Genomic DNA, 16,865 nt, shown 5'->3' on the forward strand with positions numbered 1-16,865 from the left:
TACTTTCTTTTCTGCCACAATCTATTTGGTGTTCCGTATGTTTCTTGTTCCTTTATAGGCATCTCATTTAAGTTATGGACCTTTTATTTGGTAATTTTGTTAAAAATAATTTCTCAGCCTTTGAGCTGAGATTTTTATCCTTCTTCTATTCCTATTATTCATAGGTTTTATCTTTTCATGGAGTCTTATTTCCTGATTTTTTTTCAGGAAACTTTGAGATTTAATATTTTCTTTAACTTAAATATCCATTTCTTCTTTTGTGTCTTCAACACTTGAGAGTGAGATTCTCTGTTTTATCTCTTGTTTTCTGTTGGTGGAGCTTGAATCTGGATTTCTTACCTGAATTTCTAAATTTTTATTTCTAGTATATCCTTAATTTGGGGCTTCTTTATTGATTCCATTTCCCTTTTCAAGTCTTTAACAGATTTCTACATTTCCTTTCCACTATCTCTTTACATTTTACTGGATTTCTTTAAGGAATATATTAGTTTCCTCTTTAAGGACCTCTATCTTCATACGGGTGGTTTTCTGTCTTTGTCTTGTGCTTGAAGTATATTGGAATATTCAGGGCCTGCTGCTTTGGAGGATAGATGGACTTTTGTGGAATCATATTGCCCTGAGTGTTATTGATTTTGTTTTTACACTGGCATCAAAGAATCAGCGATTAGGATGATTAGAGATATAGATGCAGATTTATGGGTTTGACATTGTTTGCTGGGTGTTCCTTCCCCTTGTTTTTGTTTTCTTTATGGATTTTTGGAATATATACTGCCATATGTTGCCTGTTAGAAAATTTTCATTGGGACTAATAGCAATAGCCAGTAGGGATTTTAGGTAAAATGGCTTTCTGGGTATTTGTAGCTTACTCTTTGTAATAGAGGTAGACTAGGGCCTGAAGGCATTCACAGGAGGAAGAAGAGCAGAGCCAACAGTTGCTTATTTCACCTCCTTTGAATGGGGGGAGGCAATGAAAAGAGGTCAGCCCAGAGATTCTGCTATAGCAGTGGGTATTGGACTTGAGGGTTAGATCTAAGAAACAAAGGAAAAGGAAAATTTACAGACAACCTTCTTGCTTTCTTGGCAGGCATGACCGGTGACTTATTAAGGGATGCTTCTGAGTTGTAGGCTCATATAAAGCATCAAATGGAGAGAGGCAGTTTAGGGGGGGAAGGTCTATAGGACCTACAGATGTCAGCAGACAGAAAAGGAAGACACATTATCTGCTGCATAGATAGGGATGACACTGGGAAACTGGGTTTGAAGTATAGGAAGGAGTCTGAAGGTCTTCAGTTAGCTTATCTGCTTCCCTTGCCTGTTCAGCTAGTACTTTTGCAGGGAATGTCTGCTGGTGATGGGGTTGGGATGATGGTATGTGTTGGAGGAGAAGATCTTTGTGATCCACTGGAGATGGGGTCAGAGAGGAAAGAAAGACAGCAGCAGGTTCCCTGCTACAGAGCTGGAATAAGAGTTTGGGAGTTGTATCTGAAGAACAGGAGAGGTGTGGACACAATATCTGCTCACTTGTTTCCCTGGCAGGAGCAGTTCTTGAATTAGCAAAGAGTGCCTGCTGGTGTTTGGGTCCGGGCAAAGCAACAAGTTGGGGGAGAGAGGTTAGAAGGGGAAGATATGTGGGATGCACAGGAGATAGGAGCAGGGAGTACAGGAAAGGTAGCCACAGGTGGTGTTCTCTATAACTTGGATGGGACTGGGGGACTGGACCTGGGGAAACAGAGGGAGAAGAGAACAAAGATTTGTAGCCTACCTGGTTTGCTGTCAAGCATGGTCTGCTCTTGAACATTTTATGTGAACTTGGGAACAGTGTGGACTTTCTGGGTGCTTGTTACACATGGAAGTCAGAACAAGGCATCAGATCCTCTGGAACAGAAGGTAGATCTGTGTGTGGTCTTCCATTGGGTGTTGGCCCTGCCTGGCCTACTGTGCCAAGATATCTTCCTTTCTTTCTCCCCCTTCTCTCCTAGGTATTCTTTCTACCCAGGAGGTCCAATTATCCCTCTACTGTCTAGCTACTGGCTGTTCAGCCTTCTATTAGACAAATCAGATGCCTTAAACATCTTTACATAATTAAACAAATGCAGCATAAACAAGTATAACATATCTTTGCATAGGTAAAGTAATATTTCACAACATAAACAAATGTAACACATCCTTACAAAGTTAAAGTAATATTCCACATCAGAATAATGATGTAGAATTTCCCACTGTATGTAGTGAATATCATTGGTTAATTCAGAAACTGATACACAGAGCAGAATATAGGTAGGTGGGGAAATCTAAAGTGGATGCTGGGAGAAATAAGGTGGAGTCGTGAGATGTTTGTTGCCACCTGAGGGAAAGATGAGGGCTGTCACCTGGGGCCTTGCTGGTTGGCCACTAGCTTCATGGTAAAAATATAAACTAATAAAAATTGGTTAAATTAACATGTAAGATGTAGCCAATAAGAAGTCTAGGTAATAGGCCAAGTATCGATTTAATTAAGAGTTTCTGTGTGGTAATTTTGGGGCTGAGAAGCTGGGAACAAACAAGTTGCCTTCTACAACTAATTGTCACAATTTGTAACTAGCTCCCACTAAACAATCTCAAATATTCATAACCCACTTAATGACGAAAAACTGCCCATCCAACCTCTTGGGAATGTGAGCATCATATCTAAAATTATTTCCTTTTGTTTGGGAGTGGCAGCATCTTTAGGAGCCCTGAAATATTGGGATATTGTCAAGTTCTGAGAAAAATAATTGTATCATTTGTTGTTCAGTCTCTGTATAATGGAAAGTGCAGAGCTTATCCAAAGTCCTGGTTAGAGAAGTCTGTGAGGCTGGAATATATCAGCTCAACACCTTGAAAGTGTGCTGAGCAGTTTACTGCCCAAAGCCAATCTTTGGATAGTGTTTGTCAGCTTAGTGATATTGCCACAATCCAGGTGGAATTGTCATTTTGGGGCCCCACTTTGAGAACTTCAAAGGTCACGGATAGGCATGGTCATGGGTCACTGCAGAAAACATAAGCATTTTAAATGTGATATGGGGCAGATCTAGAAGAAGTTAAAGGACCATAATTTGTTACGTACATCCAGAGTACAAAAACTTAATTTCTAGCTCCCTGATAGAGACTCAATCCTGAAATCATAAAAAGTAAGCTAAAAGAAAGCTTTTAATAAAATTGACAAAAATCTTTATCCTTCATCCAACTGAAAGGGCTCATATCTTCTTTCTACCCCACCTTCTCTCTCTCTCTCTCTCTTGTTTTTAGAGACAGGGTTTCTCTGTAGCTTTGGATCCTGTCCTGGGACTAGCTCTTGTTGACCAGGCTGGCTTTGAACTTACAGTGATCTGTCTGCCTCTGCCTTGAGTGCTAGGATTAAAGAAGTGCACCACATCCACCAGGCCCCACCTTATCTCTTTTTCTATCTGTCTGTATACTCCTCCAGTCCTCTATGGTTACCTAGTGGCTAGCTCCCGTCTCTGACTCCAAGCAAGCTTTCTATTTCAGAACAGAATCACAAAGAATCACACGACAATTAAGCTTTATTTTTCCTCTCTTGCGACCAACTCTGTATTTTTTGCTTAACTATTTAATCAGAAGCATGTCTGAAGGAGCAATCCTTTAGTGGCATCACAAGTATATTAAATATGTGAGCATTGGTTATGCAACAGGGAGTTGGTCTAGGCTATAGAATTCCACAGGAAATATGAAGTTGCTTCTTATAAGATGCTGACAGTGCACTCATCCACTTTCTCATCCCAGAGGAAATGGCAAATGCTAGACAGGAGGACAGTGCTGGCTGCTTCCACAGGACCACAGAAGTGATACATAAAGCAACACCTGACAAGCAGCTGAAATACAGTTGAGAAAGCAACAAGTCAGAGTGTTCTAGACACACAGACACCCAAGGGCTCAGACACGGTACAGAGCAGGGATGTTTAGGGAAAAATCATTTAGATAAGGCTACAACCCTAAGAAGGGAGTAAGGTGGGGAAGGAGTTTGCAAAGAGAATACTGGAAAGCAAGATTTTCAAGGTTGGGACATAATAAAAACTTTGGCAATCAAGCTGACTGGATGGAAATGTATCCTGGCGGAACAAAGAACCACTAAAAGGTTGTAATAACAAACCTTGCCATCAGAATTGTGTGTCATGAGACTACCTGTATTGTAGACAATGAGTTAGGGAGGATGACATTAAACTGAATGCAGAGGCAAGCCTGGTATGGCAATCTATAGAATGAGACCCCAGTTTGTTAGTCTGAGTATATAAAGAGAGGATTGGACGAGTCCAGAGATATGGAGTACATAGTCTTGTCATAACTTAATGATTGGGAGCCAGGACTAGGGACATACATCTTTGACCTTTGCACTTTGTAAGGAGAGGCAAGAAGGTATCTGTGAGTTCAAGGTCAGCCTAGTCTATATAGTAGTTCCAGGATGATCCTAGAAAAACCTTGCCTCACAAAACAAACCAAAAACTGAATTATTGTGGGCTAGTGGGTGACAATTTGCTACATAAACCTGACAACCTGGGTTTGATCCTGGAACCCACAAACATGTAGAAGAAGAGAAGTAATTATAAAAGTTGACCTCTAGCATGCACACACATATTTGGACAATAGTAATGTCTGGGCATAATGGCAGAAACCTTTAATCCCAGTATTCTGGAAGCAAAAGTAAGCCAATCTCTATGAGTTTGAGAATGACTTGGTCTACATAGTGAGTTTTAGGCCAGCTAAGGCTTCATAGTGAGACCCTATCAAAAAAGAGAGAGAGATAGGCACAACGTTAGAAAAAAATCAAATATTGTAAAGTTCAATGACCAAGTATTCTAGAGGTTAAGAAAGGTACCAAGACTAGTAGCCAGGTTGCTTGCATGTGTTTTGTGGGATACTGTAGACTGAGGGAAAAATAGCATTGTTTTCAGGAACCAAGTTTGAAATAATAACTGTTTTGATATCAGGCAACACGAAGGCTGGAGCAAGAAAATCAAGCATTTGAGACTTGGGGATAGAGATACTGCTTAGTGGTTGAGAATATTTGTTGCTCTTAGAGAGGACCCAGATCTGGTCCCAGCACCATATGGCAGCTCACAGTCATCCATAACTTTCCATTTCAGGGGATCCAATGCCCTTTCGCACCTCTGCAGGCAGGCATACATGTGGTATACAGATATACACACAGGGAAAACACTCATACACTTAAAACAAGTCTAAAAGTAAAGCAAAATAAAAATAAATTCAAGGGTGACTTGAGCAACACAGTTAAGACTCTGCCCCATAAACAGTCAGTTTCCTAGACATGCTATATATTCAAACACATTAACCCAACAGCCAGATGAGGTCTACATACCCTACAAGAAAGACGACCTGTTCATCATATGTCAGTTAAATCAGACAACAGAGGGCTCTGTGAGCACATGAAGAAAGAGATAGGACACGGGACAGAACACTGCTGATCACTGATCTTTAAGGGATGAAAACATGGGTGACAAAGGAAAAGGGAGAGGAGAGGAGAGGAAAGGAAAGGAAAGAAAAGGAAAGGAAAGGAAAGGAAAGGAAAGGAAAGGAAAGGAGAAGAGAAAGGAAGTCAGAAGTGGCAGTGAAACAGCTGTCACTGAGAGAAGCAGTGGTTACCTCCTTATGTTCTCTGTGACCACAGGTGACATGACAGGAGATGAGTTTACTGTACTATGGGCAGTCTCAACACTGCTGACCTTGATGAGGACAGTTTCTGTTGCACAACAGGGAACAAAATCTACTCAAGTATGCTACAGGGAGGTGGAGGTAAGTGATGGAGAATTTTGACTCTCTAAGGAGTGGATCTATGGAAAGGAAGAGAGTGGTGTTCGTGGAGACAGCATTATGCTAACTGAAATGACAGAGAGAATAACCTGGCCTCTGAGAAAGGATAACATGAAGATCTGTATAGCCTGGCATATAATTGATTCCACATGTGTAAATCAAGAAACAAAATACAAGTTTGCATTCCCACCAACAATGGATGAGAGTCCAGCATAGGCTCTCATTGGTGTTTTTGACTTTAGCTAATCTGACCGGTGTAAAATGGTATCTCATAGTTGTTTTGATTTGCATTTCCCTGATCGCTAAGGATATTGAGCATGACCTTAAGTGTCTTTTGGCCATTCAGAGTTCTTCTGTTGAGAATTCTCTGTTCAGATCAGCACCCCATTTTTTAATTGGGTTAATTAGAGTTTTAGTGTCTAGTTTCTTGAGTTCTTTGTATATTTTGGAGATCAGGCCTTTATCTGATGAGGGGTTGGTGAAAATCTTCTCCCAGTCAGAAGACAGCCTTTTTGTCTTACTGACGGTGTCTTTTGCTTTACAGAAGCTTCTCAGTTTCAGGAGGTCCCATTTATTCATTGATTCTCTTATTGTTTGTGCTACTGGGGTTCTACCTCGGAAGTGGTCTCCTGTGCCTATGTCTTGTATACTACTTCCCACTTTCTGTTCTATCTGGTATATGGTATTTATCTAAAAACCAATCCATTTCTCGTACATTTTCCAACTTTGTGGCATATAAACTTTCGTAGTAAGATCTAATGATTCTTTGAATTTCCTCTATGTCTGTTGTTATGTCCCCCTTTTCATTTATGATCTTATTAACTTGGGTGTTCTCTCTCTGCCGTTTGATTAGTCTGGCTAGGGGTTTGTCAATCTTGTTGATTTTCTCCAAGAACCGACAAAAAACTAATACTATGCCTAACCAAAGACATGAAAGACCCCTCAATGAAAACATAAGGAAAAAACTGAATTAGACAGTAGAAAACAGAACAGTCTCCATGATCATGGATGAGTAAAATTAATTTAGAAAAAAATGCTGTATTGCAAAAAGTTATCTACAGGTTCCAATAAACACATTCAATACATTCCATCAAAATCTGAATAGTATTCTTCCTAGAACAACAAAACAGGTCCTGAGGTTCATACAGAAGCCTGAGAGATCTTAAATAACCAAAACTATTCTAATCACATAGGCATCACATTACTTGATCTCCAAACTATCCAACAGAATCATAGAAACAAAGAAAATATGGCACTCACACAAAGGCAGATATGCAGAGCCAATCAATACAACAGGAGATCTAGAAACGAGCTGACACAGCTATCACTTCCTCATGTCTAACAAACCTATCAAAAAACATACTTTATGTAGGGAGTGGTGGTGCACACTTTTAATCTTAGCATTCAGGAGCAGAGGCAGGTCACTTATCTGTGTGTCCAAGATTAGCCTGTGTTGCAGGGTCCCAGGTAAAAGTAGGCTCAGTAACAATGACACGAGCACCAGGAACAGGTTGAAACAAGTTTGGTTTATTTTAGGAAGGGGTAAGCCTTGTATATTCCCCACTTTGCCAAGGACAAGAAATCTGATGAAGTGATGTAGTCACTGTCCATAGGCCCACATCATCTCCTGTCAGACTTAGCTGCTGTGGTCAACACCCTCTGGCACACCCAGGCTGATGTTCAGAAGATAGCTACAACAAATGCTCTTTACTATCGGTCTAGACCAGCTGACTCTCAGGCCCATGAGGCTTATTCATTCCACAATCCTGGTCTACACAGGAAGTTATACTATGGGGTTATACTATGGGGTTGGGGAGTGAATCCATCTATTTTACATGCATCTTACTGTTCTCCTTGTTACCTACCTTCTCTGGGATTGAAAATTTGCAGAATGGATTAACTAGAAATTCATCTTATGTTGGATAATATAAATCTAGAAAGACAAACATGGAACATACTCACTTAAATGTGGATATTAACTGTTCAGTAAATGATAATCTATCTACAATCTGGAGATCCAGATAGGTTGGGAAAACGGGAGAGACCTAGTGGACACATGGATTGCTGGTGGGTAGTGACTGAAGTGGAGGGAATATGGGGACAGGGGAAATGGTTGGTAGGGCAGAGGACAGGAAGAGTTGACTTGACATAGGGAGAGAGGCTTTTCCCAGTTCATATGTAAAATTAGTACAGTGGAATCTTTCCACAAACCATGAAGGTGATTCAAAAAAAGAACTCCTAAAAATGACAAATATGGAGCCTCGACAAATCAACTTTCCTCACCAGTCAAGGTATCCAGGAGCAGAATTTAATTGTCTTTACTTCAGTTATTGTCCTAGAGAAAGCTATCAAAATCCTCAAATATGTCAGACTATTGCTAAAATACATGGATGCTCTCTGCAAAGTAACAGAGAGGGCACCATTTACAGGAAAAAACCCACATACTCACTGAACTTGGAGATATCAACATATTGCCTACATACAATCTAATATCTTTGGTATGGAAAGGTATTCTACAGGCTAAGGAAAAAGAAATGTGGAAACCATCACAGCCAAAAATCCTTTGGCCTACAATCTGTCTTGCCTGTAAATTTTGATAGGGCACTGGTGACACAGAGCATGTGTGAGAGCCAAATAATGTCTGATTAGACATAAGGCACACTCCAAAAGATGGCACCAATAACCAACACTGCCTGTGTAACCAAGAGCCAGAAACTAGATAGTCCAGAGTCCTAAGGAGAAAAGTAAACACTACTAGTTTAAAAATAAATTCCAAAAATGACAACTAATGATAAACTGTTTTATTCATATGTCAGTACCTTACACATTCATCATCATAGGGGCCACATCTGGCAGAAGATGGAAACATAGACAAAGAACCTCAGCCAAACACTATGGGAAGAGAGCACCTACATGGGAAATCTCCTTCAAACCTCTCCCTCAAAGTTAAGGGAGTCACATGTGAAAGAAGGAAGAAGGCTTTAAGAGTCACCGGGCCAGAGGAGAACAAAAGCAAAAATCCCTATGCATCAACAAAACCCAGCGATCTAATCTCACAGAGTCTCAAGTGGTGGCGTACATAGGTCTACCCCAGAGCCTCTGTGCATATATTATAGCTATTACCTTAGAACATCATAGTACTCTGAAATCTTAGAATAAGTGTGTCTCTGGACTACTCTGCCAGCAGTTAGGATCCTTATCTGGTGATTGGTAGCCATGTTCAATATGATTATAATAACAGTTTCATCATTTTTTATATTTCCTTTTTTAATATTTGCTTGCTGTATCTTGGAAGCCTTTTTTCTAAAGCAAGACAGAAAAGGAGTAGATGCTGATAGGTATAGACTGAAGAATGAATTGGAAAGAGTAAAGGCAGAGAAAACTAAAATCAGTGTAGGTCATTAAAGAGTGGGTTCTCTTGAATAAGAGGGTATTACAAAAATAAGTTTAAAAATTTAAAACACACAGAAATGAAAGGGAATAAAATCAGAACATATTTCTATCTATATGTCCATCTATCTACCTATCTATCATCATTCTTTCCATTTGTCTATTCATCTCTCATTGTCTGTCTACACAAACTCCTCAGTAACACAGTCCCACTGATATTCTACTCACTAGGGTCTACACTGCTGCAGAAGGACAATACTTCTCTGAACGGTTTAAACACAGGAGCCCTAATGAACCTTCGCTGCTTCAGTACTTGCCACTGGGAGTGTGTCACATTATCTGACAAGGGTGGTGTCATGTGGAATTTGTAGAGAACAAGCAGAGGCAGTTTGGTCTATGATATAAAGGGACATTTTTGAAGAAATATGTACAGAAATACAAACACCAAACTATCTACATGGATGAATTATTCTACAGAGAAGGGCATGTGCACTAGCTTGGGGTAAAGGAGGTCCTGTGTGAAAGCTCTGGTACCACTGTGAATGCAGGAGCACAGCTAAACAGGCTCCAGGATCATTTTCAATATGAACTGATAGACATTGTCATATTAGTTACTGCTTTGTGAGGATGTTAGAATAAGGGATGGATATAAGTGCACATTGGAAACATTCTATATTGTAATCTATGAACTTACTAATGAATGATAAAAATTGAGGATACAATAGAAACCAAACTGAAAAACTACACTGGATTTCCCCATATTTCAACAAAACATCAAACATTTCCCTGTCTGGGAAGACACAGAAGAAGGAAATGGGTTGTTCCTTTTTTCACATATACCTACTTCATTTTCTTCATGTAACCCAGCACCAAGCATAAACAACATCTTTCTCCAGGAGTTCCACTCTATATAACTGTGTCTCAGACTCAAGCAAGAAATAGAATGCTAGAGACCCAGGATTCTGCAGATGCTGTTGCAAAGTGGTAGACACTTCAGTAACTGACATACTCATTCATTATACATGGAAATGAAGAGAGAAGGCAGCCATAGTCACTGGCTCACAACTTTGATAGCAACAGCAAGGAGGTAAGAAAAAAGAATGTCCATATTCAGAAGCCAGACTGAGATACACAGTGAGTTGCAGAACAACAGGGACTACAGAGACAAAACTATCTCAGGAAAACAAAAGATGAGAAGGATATCAACAATCCAGGGGTAGCCTAGTCTGGGCAGCACAACAGCAACAAGAGTTTGAAGGAAGAAACAGGTGCATCCGGGCTCACAATAAACCACTAAGTTGCTTGTTTCAACCACCAGCATCCAATTAAAAACAATTTCACAAGGCACAGAGGACCACTGATCTGAAAGTTCACAGTGATATTGACCACAATTATAAGAATGAAGGATCAGACTGTCCCAAGAATGAAACCGTACAAAGAAGGAAATGTACACAAAAGATGTGAGTCCAGCATGGGTCAGCACAGACTAAGGAAGGACTGTAGGAGAAGAAAGGCAAAAAGAAGAATCTTAGAGATCAACACCAGGGTGTACTCAGGGCGCCAATCCCAGCCCTTTAACACCTCCCATGGGAGCCCTTTGATTTCCTCCTTAGGTCAGGGAAAGACGCTGACAACTCAAAAATCACATCAACTGGAATGGTTTGTCACCTGAGTTCCTTCAATGTAGGTGTTGCCATCCTTCCTGCCCAAGACTACTCACTGTATGTAAGTGTAGGCTGATGGGGCACTTTCTGTTGGAAGGTGAAACTTCATATGTACGTTCTACACCACTTCATCAATGGACCTTATAAGAGCACTGCCATGAAAGCCTAGGCTAAATGCCATGGGAAGTTGGCACTTCCATGATGGCCTCTTTCAGTAGGTCCTAGTTCAGTCACCATGACTACTCTTGACCTCCTGGCATCTTCTCCAACAAATCCTATCTTTTAGTTAGGAATCGGACCTTCCCATTGGCTGTTGCTTCATTTATGACATCATTCTCCTTCCAACTCAACCAGCACCTGGAAGAATATTGGTGTTTCCATGGTGATGACTGTAAACAAATTTGGATCATCACAGGGCCCAGGTGACAAGTGACAAGTGAGTGCTGTCTGATACTGGACACACTTGCCACTGTTGTCAGAAGTTCAGACAAGGCCGACCAATTATCTTGCTCCAGTGAACTTTAGATTGCTGATCCTCTCCCCCTGACCAAGTCAGGTAAGGAAAGAGACTTTAAAACATGTCTTTAGATCACTTCTCCCCTGATTTTTTATTAGACTTTTAAATCTTTGTTGAATGTGGATACTATTGATGTTGAACTAGATATCTAGATTTGAATGTCACATTTAGCTTTGGTTCTTACTAAGTAGGTGAATTTAGACAGACAGTTTACTCTCAAGTGTTTTCCATCCACCTCAAGGAGAGAACAGTGTCACTGTGCTCTGGGTTCTGTACTGTCAGCTCTTAAGAAGGAAGTGAAGAGGGATTTAAATCAGGACCTTCTTGATGGCACTAAAATCCAGAGACACAGGAACATGAAGAAGGAGTGCAGAGATGGAAATCTCCACACTGATGGGACAATCTCCCTGCACTACTGCTTCCCCTTATGACATCAAATTCAGGGCTGTTCTTAAAATCATATTCACACCAGGGATGGTGGCACACACCTGCAATCACAGCCAGGAGAGAGAACTTGATGGGGAAGAACGTCAGTTCAAGTCTAGCATGTTCTCTACTGTCCTGCCTCCCCGATCAGAGGGGAATGCAGGGCACCTCCAGATCTTGCTGCAGGGGCTTCTTGGCTCCACACAACCCTCCCTTCCCCACCAAATTCGCCCTTTTGTCTGTGGGGTCCTTCGACCTTCAAGAGGCCTGTCCCTGGTTTCACTAAGCCTGCCAGCAGCAAGCTAGGCCTTTTGTCAGCGAGGTCCCTGTCCAGCAAGGGGCCCTGATCTTGTACCAAAAGATCCATCAGAGACCATTTGAAGGAAGACATGGGCAGGCACCAATGCAAGAATTCCTCCAACAATATGAAAAACAACATGATAACACCAGAACCCAGCGAACATACAACAAGAAGACTTGAACACCCTAATACTAAAAGAAGAAAAACATACACATTATGAAAGTGATAGAGTCCCTTAAACAGGATATGAAAAACTCCCTTAAAGAAATGGATGAGAGGAAAAACAAAAAATTTGAAGAAATGAATAAATCCTAAAAGATACCCTAGGAAACCAAGAAAAAACAATCAAGTGTATAATTGAAACCGTTTAAGACTTGAAAACTAAAATGGAGGCAATGAAGAAAACAAAAACCAAGGGCCGAATGGATATGGCAAATCAAGGTAAATGAACAGAGACAAGCATAAACAACAGAATACAAAAGATAGAAGAAAGAATCAACAGAATACAAAAGATAGAAGAAAGAATCTCAAATACTGGAGACACTATAGAGGAAATAAATGCACTGATCAAAGAAAACAGCAAATCAAAAAAAATCTTTTTTTTGAAAGTAATTTTATTAAATTATAAAAGTTTCCATTTCTGCCCCTCTTCCCAAAACCCTCCCACTCCCTCCACTCCCTCTCCTCCTCCCTCTTCGTCCCTTAGGGCAGTCAGGGTTTCCTGCCCTGTGGGAAGTTCAAGTTTCTCCCCCCTCCCTCCAGGTCCAGGAAGGTGAGTATCCAAACAGACTGGATCCCCAAAATCCAGTATATGCAGAGCAAACAAGTCCCAGTGTCATAGTCAATGGCTTTTCAGAAAGACTTCGGGCCAGCCACATTCAGAGAATCCTGCCAAATTCCGAGAATCTGGTTAGATCACGTCGTCGTTCAGTCCCAGTCCAACTGGCCTTGGTAAACTCTCATTAGATCCGTCCCCTTGTATCAGTGGGTGAGAGCATCCCTCGCAGTCCTGATTTTCCTTTTTCATGTTCTTCCTCCTTCTGCTCCTCATTTGGACCTTGGGGGGCTCAGTCCGGTGCTCCAATGTGGGTCTCCGTCTGTATCGCCGTCCTTCGCCAGATGAAGGATCTATGGTGATAAGCAAAATATTCATCAGTATGGTTATGGGCCAAGGCCGGCTCAGGCACCCTCTCCTCTGTCCAGAGAACAATCTGGAGATCTCTCCTTGGACCTGGAATCCCATATATAATCAAGTCTCCTGTAAACCCTAAAATGACTCCCTTAGTTGAAATATATTCTTCCCTGATCCCATATTCATCCTTCCTCCCTCCCCCCATCCCAGGCCACCGAGCTTTCCCCATTCCTCCCCTACTCCCTTCCCTCTAACCCTCTCCCCTTCCAACAACCCTCCCACCCACCCCTCCATGCACCCGAGGTTACCTGGGACTCTTGTCTATTTCCTACCTCCTGGCGGATAGCTAAATAATCTTCATCAGGTTCATCTTTTTATTTAACTTCTCTAGAATCACGAATAATAGGCTCAAAGACCTTTAATTATGGTTAGAATCCACTTATGAGTGGAATACATACCGTGTTCCTCTTTTTGGGTCTGGCTTACCTCACTCAGTAGAGCGTTTTCTCTGTCCATCCATTTGCATGCAAAATTCGAGATGTCATTGTTTTTTACCATTGAGTAAAACTCTAATGTGTATACGTTCCGCACCTTTTTTAACCATTCTTCTATTGAGGGGCACCGAGGCTGTTTCGAGGTTCTGGCTATTACAAATAGTGCTGCTATGAACATAGTAGAACAAATGCTTTTGTAGTATGTTAGGGAATCTCTAGGGTATATTCCCAAGAGTGGAATTGCTGGGTCCTGAGGGAGGTTGACTCCCAGTTTCCTGAGAAACCGCCACACTGATTTCCACAGTGGCTGCACAAGTTTGCATTCCCACCAACAATGGATGAGTGTTCCCCTCACCCCACATCCTCTCCAGCATAGGCTATCATTGGTGTTTTTGACTTTAGCTATTCTGACAGGTGTAAGATGGTATCTCAAAGTAGTTTTGATTTGCATTTCCCTGATCGCTAAGGAGGTTGAGCATGACCTTAAGTGTCTTCTGGCCATTCGAAGTTCATCTGTTGTGAATTCTCTGTTCAGTTCAGTACCCCATTTTTTAATTGGGTTAATTAGAGTTTTAGTGTCTAGTTTCTTGAGTTCTTTGTATATTTTGGAGATCAGACCTTTGTCTGATGAGGGGTTGGTGAAGATCTTCTCCCAGTCAGAAGGCAGCCTTTTTGTCTTACTGACAGTGTCCTTTGCTTTACAGAAGCTTCTCAGTTTCAGTAGATCTCATTTATTCATTGTTTTTCTTATTGTCTGTGCTACTGGGGTCCTACTTAGGAAGAGGCCTCCTGTGCCTATATCTTGTAGACTACTTCCCACTTTCTCTTCTATCAGGTTCAAAGCCGACGGATTGATGTTGATGTCTTTAATCCATTTGGACTTGATTTTTGTGCATGGTGATAGATATGGATCTACTTTCATTCTTTTACAGGTTGACATCCAGTTATGCCAGCACCATTTGTTAAAGATGCTTTCCTTCTTCCATTGTATACCTTTAGCTCCTTTGTCGAAAATTAGGTGTTCATATGTTTGTGGGTCAATATCTGGGTCTTCTATTCGATTCCATAGGTCGACTTCTCTGTTCTTATGCCAATACCAAGCTGTTTTCAATACTGTAGCTCTGTAATAGAGTTTGAAGTCAGGGATGGTAATGCCTCCAGAAGTTCTTTTATTGTATAAGATTGTTTTGGCTATCCTGGGTTTTATATCAAGTTTTGCCATATAAACTTGATTATTGTTCTCTCAAGGTCTGTGAAGAAGTTTGATGGGATTTTGATGGGGATTGCATTGAATCTATGGATTGCTTTTGGTAGAATTGCCATTTTTACTATGTTGATTCTCCCAATCCAAGAGCAGAGGAGTTCTTTCCATTTTCTGGTATCCTCCTCAATTTCTTTCATCAAAGACTTAAAGTGCTTGTCAAATAGGTCTTTCACTTCCTTGGTTAGAGTAACCCCAAGATATTTTATGCTATTTGTGGCTATCATGAAAGGTGATGTTTCTCTGATTTCCCTCTCTGCTTCTTTAACCTTTGTGTATAGGAGGGCCACTGATTTTTGGAGTTGATCTTGTATCCTGCCACGTTCCTAAAGGTGTTTATCAGCTGTAGGAGTTCATTGGTAGAGTTTTTGGGGTCACTTATGTATACTATCATATCGTCAGCAAATAACGAAAGTTTAACTTCATCCTTTCCAATACGAATCCCCTTGATCTCCTTATGTTGTCTTATTGCTATTGCTAGAACTTCAAGCACTATATTGAAGAGGTATGGAGAGAGTGGACAGCCTTGTCGTGTTCCTGATTTTAGTGGAAAGGCTTTGAGTTTCTCTCCATTCAGTTTGATGTTAGCTGTCGGCTTGCTGTATATTGCTTTTATTATATTTAGGTATGATCCTTGTACCCCAGTCTCTCCAACACCTTTATCATAAATGGGTGTTGAATTTTGTCAAATGCTTTTTCAGCATCTAGTGAGATGATCATATGGTTTTTTTCCTTCAGTTTATTTATATGATGGATTACATTGATAGATTTGTGTATGTTGAACCAGCCCTGCATCTCTGAAATGAAGCTGACTTGATCATAATGGATAATTTTTCTAATGTGTTCTTGGATTCGGTTTGCCAGTATTTTATTGAGAATTTTCGCGTCGATGTTCATGAGTGAGATTGGCCTGTAATTCTCTTTCCTGGTTGTGTCTTTCTGTGGTTTTGGTAGTAGGGTAACAGTGGCTTCATAAAAGGAGTTTGGCAATGACTCTTCTGTTTCTATATTGTGGAATACGTTAAGGAGTGTAGGTATTAGCTCTTCCTGGAAGTTCTGGTAGAATTCTGCATTGAAACCATCTGGTCCTGGGCTTTTTTTGGTAGGGAGATTTTTGATAACAGCTTCTAATTCTTCACGACTAATAGGTCTATTTTTATTGTTCACCTGTTCTTGATTAAACTTTGGTATATGGTACTTATCTAAAAAAATGTCTATTTCTTTTACATTTTCCAACTTGGTGGCATATAAACTTTCATAGTAAGATCTAATGATTCTCTGAATTTCCTCTGTGTCTGTGGTTATGTTCCCCTTTTCATTTCTGATCTTATTAATTTGCATGTTCTCTCTCTGCCGTTTGATTAATTTGTATAGGGGTTTGTCAATCTTGTTGATTTTCTCCAAGAACCAGCTTTTTGATTCATTGATTCTTTGGATTGTTTTCTCTGTTTCTATTTTGTTGATTTCAGCCCTCAGTTTGAGTATTTCCAGTCTTCTAGACCTCCTGGGTGAATCAGCTTCTTTCGTTTCTAGAGCTTTCAAGTGTGCTGTTAAGTCTCCAATGTGTGCTTTCTCTGTTTTCTTTAATTGGGCACTTAGTGTTATGAACTTTCCTCTTAGCACTGCTTTCATAGTGTCCCATAGGTTTGCGTATGTTGTGTCTTTGTTTTCATTAAATTCAAGGAAGTCTTTAATTTCTTTCTTTATTTCTTCCTTGACCCAGGGGTGATTTAGTAGTTGACTGTTCAACTTCCATGAGTTTGTTGGCTTCCTGGGGGCAGCATTGTTGTTGAATTCTAATTTTAGTCCATGGTGATCTGACAAGACACAGGTGGTTACTAATATTTTTTTGTATCTGTGGAAGTTTGCTTTGTT

Source organism: Myodes glareolus, chromosome 1, assembly GCF_982192425.1.
Source record: "Myodes glareolus chromosome 1, mMyoGla1.1, whole genome shotgun sequence".
NCBI lineage: Eukaryota > Metazoa > Chordata > Mammalia > Rodentia > Cricetidae > Myodes > Myodes glareolus.